Consider the following 10215-nt stretch of genomic DNA (forward strand, 5'->3'; position numbering starts at 1 on the left):
GTGATGGTGTGGATATGGTCAGATCTCAACCTTTGCAAGGTTGTGGTAGTTAATGAAGAATGCTAAGAGTGGGTTGTGAGGTAGAAATGATTAGTGGATCATATTTTTGCAATCAATAATTTTTATTGAGGGAAGGTGGTGGAAAGGTTGTGATTGCGGATGGTCAAATGTAAGGCATAAAGTTGAATTGCTAACAGAGTGGCATAAAGGTAAGAAATGTTTGGCCCACATGATGAGACTTGATGGTTAAATCTAGTTGACCAAATAACAAGGCTAAATGTGGCAAGAATAATGACAACAGAAGCAGCTCCTTAATGATGAGCCCAATATTTCTCATCTCCTACAAGCGCTTTCATCATTCCCTAGGTCTGATAAATGAAAAGAAATGCTCTACCACCACCTATTGATCCATCCATTCAGTCAGAAGTTAATGATAGCCATTCCTAACCTCTTAGAGTTTTATTTGGTAAAGAAGTGATCTTATAGTGTATGGATTTGTGCTATGATTAGATCTTTTGATTTTTTAGTGATTATTCTCTATAGATTTGATTGTAGTGGTTGAAATTTTGTCTTATGATGGAAGTTATCTAAGTTATGCTTGCACTATAAAATAAAATGTTGTACTCTTTCTTAGGGTTGGATCTTCTTTGTTTCTCTGGCATTTCCTTGGCATGTGACTTAAATTCCCTCTTTTCCTCTGAGTTATATGACATTATGTCTTATCTCTTTCAATCATTGATGTACCATGCAAGCTTTGTTTGCTTCTCTTTGATGTACTATGAATATCTATTATCTAAATTTTTGTATCTCTTTTGGCCCGTGAATGATAAGAAGTGAAGAAAATTTTCCTTGTGTCACTCATGTGGTTGTCTAATTTGTATGTGGTTAATAGATTAAAGCAAGTCTAAATCTGTATATCTGTGGACTATCATTATAATGGTACTATGCATGTATGGGAAGAGTTTTGGTCTAAATTCCCTATTTTGGTGCATGACCTCCTTAGAGTAGCTTAGATAGTTTCTTTCATGCATTCTTTCTCCCTTTTCTCTTCAAGAATAGTTTCAGTGCATCCTAATAGTAGAGGAAGTTGGCCTTCTCTAGAGACTCGACCTCATAGTTCAAGTCCCATAGCTTGGAGGTTGTTTCCATATTTCACAAAGTTGTTCTTAGGTAAGACTTTGGATAAGGGTGCAGGCTTTTGTGATAATAGTTTTTGGCACACCCAGTGGGACAATATATTAAAAATATTTAAAATTAACTGGTGTTGAGAAGAGATTGTGTGTTCATGTTGAGGAGATAGTACTGCCTTCAATATAAATCCTTTAGGAGGCCCATTGTTTAGAAGTACTTGGCAACTCTAACCTTCAAGCACAATCTGGTTTCCAAACCAAAATGATCCATGCCCAAGAAACACACAAGGGCATCTTCCAAAGGTAATTTCCAATATCAAGAGCTTTCTCTTTCTATTCCAAGAAGAAAGGTTAGAGTATCCTTATCACCAGTTAGGAGTGTGACAATAACACATAGCCCTACAGGATCTATCTCCACTCCTATTTTTAGGTCTTAGCCTAGAATACCATCTACTCATATCAACAGAAAACTTGCTTACATGGCTACAGCTCATGCTTTTGCTACCTTCAATAGTGGGAGCCCCCTTCTATTAGCCCAAAGGAATCACATACCAATATCAACTCTTAAGAGCATACCTGAGTTTATTGGTGAAACTTTCATCTCCCCTATTGAGCATATTCAGGAAGTGTCTAACATCTACAATATTCATAGTATCACCAAGGATAGTGTCACAGTCAGGCTGTTGACCTCATCCTTAAAAGGAAAGGCACTACAATGGTATAGAAGTTTTCCTCATAACTCCATTACTAATTAGGATGGGTTAAAGACATCCCTACTGAAGCATTTTGAGGAAAAAAGAGACCACTTGTCACTTTTAGAATAGCTAACAACTATCAAGAGGCTCCCCTATGAATGTATGACTAATCTCAATTATCAATTTCAGAAGACATGAACACAATATCTACTACAAAGAATCCCTCTCCTAGAAATACATTTTTGTATTATCTCAGAGCCTTCAATAGTGATATTGCCACCACTTTGCAATCCATGGGAAGGGACACTCTATTAAATGCTTATGCAGTTGCCACAAGAGCTGAAAATATTTTTATACAAAGAGGGAAGTTAGCTTCAAGGCTCCCCATGGCTTTCTTTCCTAACTTTCCCAATCATCAGCCTACTATAGCCCCTATTCATGTTTCCTATGTAAGTCAACCTCTTGCTATGTTCCCAATAGCCTCTACTCCTCTAATGGAGTTGATAGGATTGAGGCCATGATGTAGAAACTAATGCAAAATGTAGATAGGAGGATGCAAGATCAAGAAAAGAAGATGGAGGACAATAGTGTAGTCATAAAAAAGATGGGAAATGAGTTGGTGACCATGAAGAGGCAACAAGCTCAAAATGATAAGCCTCTCCAACTCCAGAGTTAAGGTCCCATTCATGGTAGGCCTCCAAACTAGTCATGTCCCCTACAATTAGAATAGACCTATTGACCACCCCTAGACTTCAAACATCAACCTAAATAGGGCTTTAGTCCCCCAAAACAACCTTGCCCAAGATCAATATTTATGCCCTTCTTATAACTACTCCTATGGATATTGTATGTGTCAGAAGGTAGAATCTTACTTGGATTTAATTGTACCAAAGCAAGTAGTTTCCCAAAAGCACAATGATAGTCAACCTGCTAATACTTTTCAACAGGATTATAGTTCTTTTCTGAACTGCCTAGTGGAAGAACATGGTAATGTAAACCAAGATTCTTGTGTTTACAATACCAAGAGCAAGAGAAGATCTATGGAAGAGGTTTCTCCTCAACCTCCTAATTTGACTTCAACATCAAGTGTAGTACCAGATGTACAAGAAATTTTCTAGCAACAAAATGCTAACTAGCCTGCTAATGTCCCTCAACAACAAAGGTAGGGTGAAAGCAAAGATAATGTGGATAACCTGTCGATTGTCCCACCTCAAGCTTCTACTTCTAGGGCTTCTACCAGAACATCTAATGCATCTTTTAGTGTGGTAGATCAATTGAGGAATACTAATGCAAACATTTCAATGTGGGATGTTGTAACTACTATACCATCACAAAGGAGGTTACTGTAGTAGGAGTTGGAAAACATTGAACTCAAAGATCAGCCATCTAGCATGGAAGATGTTGTGAGCTTAGTACAACCATCAAAGAAGGTAGAAACAAGTAAAAAGGTTAGACCTCCTCCATTTTATGTTTCTTTTCTTATAGGAGATAAGCTATTCCACAATTGCATGATCGATTCAAGGGCTATGAGTTCAATAATGCCCAAATGTGTTTTTGATATCTTAGAAATGAAATATGAACCTATTGTTAACTAGGTATTGTATTTAGATGGTATTACTATCAAGACTATGGGAATCCTTAGAAATATTGAAATGGCCTTACATGCATGTCAAGGTTGCACTATAGTTCAAGATATATCAATTGTTGAGGTCAAGCCACACTTTGTCATTTATCTTTCAAGAGACTTCACTACTCAAATAGGTGGTTACATATCTTTTGATTGGTAGTATATTTTTTTAAGAACTAGATATGGAACCAAGGCTTCAATCAAAGCAAAACCATTAGCCCTCCATCATATTGAGCCCTACACTCCTAATCTCATCAATATGAATTGTACCATCCTAGAAATATATGAAAACAATATAGCAAATGAGCCTACCACTTCTTTAGCTGATACACCTAATTTCCTCTTGGATGAGTGGGCTAATGCATATCAATTTGATCCTATATCAAAAACCTTGGAGACAGGCTTGGGCACTTTTTGTATATCAAAAAAGGATTCTCTTGTCCCCAACTTAATGAAAACCAAAGAAGATACAAGTGGGATATGGAATATGTATTTTGATGGATCAAAAAAATAGAATGGGTCAAGGGCTAGTGTAATGTTGATTTCTCCTACACCAAAAAGGTACTACTTCTCATTTAGGCTTCAATTCAATTGCACTAATAATGTGGCCACATTTGAGGCATTGATTCAAGGTCTCTTACTTGCTAAAAAAAGAGGAATCCAAGCATTGAGAGTGTATGGGGATAGTGATTTGGTGATCAATCAGGTGAGGAGTCAAAATATTACTAAGAATAGTTTTGTCAAGTCTTATAAATATAGGGCATGGGATTTTCTTGAAGGCTTCAATGCATTTAATATTCAGAGCATCCCTAGAAGAGGAAATAGACACACTAATAGACTTGTGATAGTGGGTGCATCTTATGATGTCCCAAGGAGCCTCAAAGATGAAAAGAAGTAGAAGATTAAAGTGGTGATCAGACCCGCTGTCCTTGATAATGATATTAATCGGTAGGTTTTTGAGTCTAATGCACAAATTGTGAGTTTCTTGCAAAATGAAGCAAAGTTCTCATATAGAAATTAGACAAGATAACATGACCATCATTGGTGATCAAATCATCAACCTCAACTCCAATAAATTTCCTAAGGGTCTCATTACCTTAGAGAGTATCTTCAACCCTAATGACCAAGCAAGGGATAGAGGGATAAATCTTGTTGCAAATAAAGGAGATCATATGCCAATCATAATTGTTGATAGGACGTTAAACATGGGGAAGGTATGTTCTAAAATTGAACAAGTGAATTTTGTTCATCTATGTCAAGAATTTAATAATATATTTGCTTAGACATATGATGATTTAAAGGGTTTTGACCCTAGTTTGTTTCAACAAACTATAGATCTAGTGGATAATGTCAAGCCTATTACAAAATGCTAGAGGCCAGTAAACCCCAAGATTGAGCCCCTAATGAGAAATGAGTTGTCTAAATTAATTGAGGCCAATATTATTTTCCCTATCAAGCACTCCTCTTGGGTGGCAAACCTTGTCCCTGTTAGGAAAAAGAATGGAGAGATTAGACTATGTGTAGATTTTAGGGATCTTAACCAAGCTTCCCTTAAAGATCATCATCCTCTTCCTTCTATGGAACAAATATTGTCAAAAGTTAGTAGTTTAGAGAGATTCTCCTTCTTGAGTGGATTCTCAAGTTATAATCAAGTGTTAGTCAAAGAAGTTGACAGATATAAAACTACTTTCACTACCAAATGGGGCACCTATGCCTATAGTAAAATACATTATGGACTAACAAATGCAGGTACCACATTTTTAAAATAAATGGAGATTGCCTTCAAAAATATGATTGAAAGGTTTGTGTTATTCTACCGTGATGATATCATATTATATTCAAAGGATGTAGTAGAACATTTTGGTCATCTTAGACAAGTGTTTATAAGATGTAGAGAGTATGGAGTATCTTTGAATCTAGGCAAGTGTGTCTTTGCTACTAATCAAGGGAAATTATTAGGACATATTATATCTAAGTATGGTCTAACTATTGATCCAAAGAGAACAAAGGCAATACTTGCCCTTTCTCTTCCTAGTCACAAGAAAGGTCTACAAATTTTTCTTGGTAGAATAAATTTTGTGAGAAGATTTATCCCTAACCTAGCTACCATGGTGAAACCTCTTACAGCTATGCTCAAAAAAAAATATGGTCTTCTCATGGACCAAGGAAGGAAAAGAAATTTTTGAAGAGATCAAAGCATCCATAGCTTCAAATCCTACTCTCATTAATCAAAACTTTGTTAAGGATTTCATTCATTACACCTTAGGAGGCGAGTCAATTATTTCTGCTATGTTGACTCAATCAAATGATAAAAATGAAGAGCAGCCTATTGCTTTATTTAGTGAAGGGCTAAAGGAATATAAAAATAAATATAGCTATGTGGAAAAGAAAGTCCTTTTAGTCATAAGAGCCTTGAATAAATTTAGACTCCTGTTGTTGCATAACAAAATCCATTTGTTGGTTCCTCATGCAAATGTTAAAGATTTCATATTGAGAAAAGACATTAGTGAGAAGAGAGATGGTTGAATCACCAAGGTAATGGAGTATGATGTGGATATTCAAATTACCAAACTAGTAAGGGGAAAAGGGTTGAGAAAATAGATGATCTCATCTCATGAGCCTGATGAAGAAGTTGTCTTGGTGTTGGCAAAACAACAGGAGGCAAGAAATGACAATCCAAGCAGTTGGATAGATGATATAAAGACCTTCTTAGTTGGGAATAGATATCCTCAAGGGCTGGATAAATCTAAAAGAAGATAGTATAGATTGTAGCCTATTCCTTATGAAATAGTTGATGGTGTTCTTTTTAGGAGAGACTTCAATGGAGCCCTGCTAAGATGTATTGATGCAGATCAAGCAGGGAGGGTAGTTAAAGAGCGTGATGATGGTCCTAGTAATGGCCACTTTTTAGAAAGAACCATTGCAGTGAAGATCATGAGAACCAATTACTACTATCCATCCTTGTTCTATGACTGCCATAGACATGTAAGGAAATGTGAAAAGTGTGTCTTCTTCTCAAGTAAACAGAGACTTGCATCCTTCCACTTCACTCCATCCAAGTTGATTAGCCCTTTACCTACTAGGGATTGGATTTTATTTGTACTATTAATCCACCTTCTAGCTTTAGACACAAATGGATTCTAGCTACTATAGATTATTTTGCAAGGTGGACAGAGGCAATAGCCTTAAAAGACTCTACAAAAGCTTTGGTTGTGGAATTCCTTAATTGAATTGTCACAAGATTTGGTGCACCTTCTACCATAATATTAGATAATACTAAATCATTTGTAGGAGCTCATATTTGTGCATGGACAATTCATCATGGCATTTACTTGAGCACATCTTCTAATTACTACCCTCAAGGTAATGGTTTAGCTAAGTCATCCAATAAAAATTTGGTCAAAATCATCAAGAGAACTATTGAAGATAACCAAAGGTGTTGGCACCAAAAATTGAAGACTTCCCTTTGGGATGATAGAATAACACCCAAGAGAGCCATAGGAAATTCTCCTTTCATGTTAGTATATGGTAGAGAAGCTAGGCTCCCTATCTCATTGGAGTTTCCTACTCTTGAGCAGGCTCATCAGTTGGAATTAACTGAAAATGATGTTATGTCTATGAGAATGACAAATTTGATGAAGCTAGAGGAGAAAAGAGATCAAGCATTACAAACCTTGGAAATACATTAGCAATAGATGAAGAAGAGTTAATATAGGAAGGCTAAGGTTAGAAATATTAGGGAAGGTGATCTTGTGCTAAAGTGGGATGCAGACAGAGCAAAATTAGGGAGGCACTCAAAATTTGATGCCTTATGGAGTGGTCCCTATGTAATCATTATTTACAAGCAAGCTAATGCTTTCTAGTTGAATAGGCCTAATGGTGAAGTCTTGGCTATTCTATTCAATGGAATAAATCTCAAGCCCAATTTCTGATGAAAATAAATGTTCATGTACATAGTCAGAGTAGTTTTTCTTTTCTCTTAGTTCTTATTTTCCAAGAAGTGCACGGGCACATGTGTTTTTTTTGTACTAGAGAGTTGTGGTTCTAAGTTTTTTGCAAGTTGCAAAGAAGGCATGTTATGGCTCAGAATTTGGTATAAATGATAAATTTGATGAGTTTCATAGTTTCAAAGACTCCATAGCCCAATGGATATTTTGATGGTCACTAGTCATATGCTAAGTAGGCTTGCATCCCCTCTGAGTCATCAAAAATGTTAGCCAAAATGTCCTCCTACCAAAAACTCAAATTCAAGTGATAATCTACTTAATAATCACCTAAGGTTTTAATTTAGTATTGGCTCAATTTCATATTATGCCTTAGAATGTTTTAAGTCATGACCATGATATTCTCACAATTGCAATTTGTTGAGTACTAACCAGGGTCAAGATGGTGAGGTTGTGACTTCCTTGTTTTCACTTGATCACAAGGTTATGTTAACATACTATGGTTTAAGTTGTGATGGTGTAGAAAAAGAAAATATTCAATTCTTCAAAGACATATCTTGCACCGTTAGATCGTCTAGATCTATGGCCAGCGCATGATCATTGCAGGTCAAGAAATAGTTAAGATTTGAGTTGCAATCAAGCAATTCCCCTTATTTGGCTTTGCCACAAAAGTTAGAAAGGAACCTCGGGTTAAGGTGGTGATGGTGTGGATATGGTTGGATCTTAACCTTCACAAATTTGCAATAGTTAATGAAGAATATTAAGAGTGGGTTGCAAGGTAGAAAAGATCAGTAGATCATAATTTTGCAAGTAGTAATTTTTATTGAGGGAAGGTGGTGGTGAGGTTGTGATCACAGATGGTCAAACGCAAGGCATAAAGTTGAATTTATGACACAGTGGCATAATGGTAAGATATTTTTGGCCTATGTGGTGAGACTTGATGGTTAAATCTAGTTGACCAAATAACATGGCTAAATTTGGCAAGAATAATGATAGCAGAAGCAGCTCCTTGATGATGAAAACTATCTTTCTAATCTCCTATAACCACTTTCATCATTCCCTAGGTCTGATAAATGCAAAGAAACACTCCACCACCACCTATTGATCCGTCCATTTAGTTAGAAGTTAATGATTGCCATTACTAACCTCTTAGAGTTGCATTTGGTAAAGAATTGATCTTCTCGTGTATTGATCTGTGTTTTAATTAGATCTTCTAGTTTTCAGTGATTATTCTATGTAGATCTGATTGTAGTGGTTGAAATTTTTCTTACGGTGGAAGTTATCTAAGTTATGCTTGCACTATAAAATAAAATGTTGTACTCTTTCTTAGGGTTGGATCTTCTCTATTTCTTTGGAATTGCCTTGGAATGCAACTATAAATTCCCTTTTTTTCTTTGAGTTATATGGCATTCTGTCTTATCTCTTTCAGCCATTGACATATTGTGCAAGCTTTGTTCACCTCTCTTTGATGTATTATGAATATCTATAATCTACATTTCTATGTCTCTTTTGGCCCATGAATAATAAGAAGTGAAGCAATTTTCCCTTGTGTCACTCATGCGGTTATCTGATATGTATGTGGTTAATAAATTGAAGAAAGTTTGAATTTGTATATCTATGAACTGTCATTATAATGGTATTGTGCATGTATGGGCAAATTTTTGGTCTAAACACCCTATTTTGGTGCATCGCCTCTTTAGAATAGATCAGGTAGTTTCTTTCATGCATTCTTTTTCCCTTTTCTCTTCAAGAATAGTTTAAATGTATCCTAATAGTAGAGGAAGTCAACCTTCTCCCAAGACTCAACCTCATAGTTCAAGTCCCATGGCTTGGAGGTTGTTTCCATGTTTCACAAGGTTTTCCTTAAGTAAGACTTTGGACAAGGGTGCAAGCTTTTGTGACAATAGTACCCAAGCATAACCAAATCTCTACAAAGAGGAGAAATAGACAAAACCACATGGAAAAAATCTTACTCCAAAAAGAGATGGAAATAATGTTGAAAAGACTAGTGAAGGACTAAAGAAGCCTTCAAACTAGGGAATGTCCTAGAAGATAGGAACAAAAATGATCATGAATAACACCACTGAAGCATGTAGAAGCTACAAAGCTTCGCCAAAAGTAATTGTTGATCTAAAAAACCTCCACTGAAATAGAACTCGTCTAGGTAGAGAAGACTATAATCTGCATTGAGTTAGGAGGCACACAAAGGCAAACAATTGAACTCAAAGATACAAATGGCATGAAACACCAAAGCTTAAAGAGTTGATCAATCGAACCAAGGAAGCATGAGAAATAATAGAAGAACCCTCCCCCCCCTAATGTAGACAAGTGTGAGGTGACATGCTACTAGAAAAGTGGGCCAAAAGAACTACACGTCAAGGAACTACAATCAAGATGCATAAAAGAGTATATTTGTATGTAGTGAGGTGATCAATCTCGGACACTTCATGAAGCTAATAGCACAAAAGGGACACTCACTAGAAAAAAGAAGATGGAAAACAAAGGAAAAATGTCAACCCCTCATGGTACTTTAATCATGAGTAGTGCACATACAAAAAGGCACAAGACATAATGAATCCAAAGACTTCAATAATTTGCATGAGTGTCCTTAGATGACATTGCTCGAATTAGAAGGCCAAACATGGAAAAATTAATGAAATGAAAAATACAGATGCAATATGGCACTTTATCTTGGTGTGTTTGTAAGAATGCATACAAATGATGTCTAAATAGACCAGAAGAGACATAAGACTAATAAAATAGTTAGTATAAGTCATGATGAATCATCTGAAGTAACAAAATTGATTCTTGAACTTGAA

This window comes from Cupressus sempervirens, chromosome 8 (genome assembly GCF_028749045.1).
Source record: "Cupressus sempervirens isolate cs-2001-9-10 chromosome 8, ASM2874904v1, whole genome shotgun sequence".
NCBI classification, from domain to species: domain Eukaryota; kingdom Viridiplantae; phylum Streptophyta; class Pinopsida; order Cupressales; family Cupressaceae; genus Cupressus; species Cupressus sempervirens.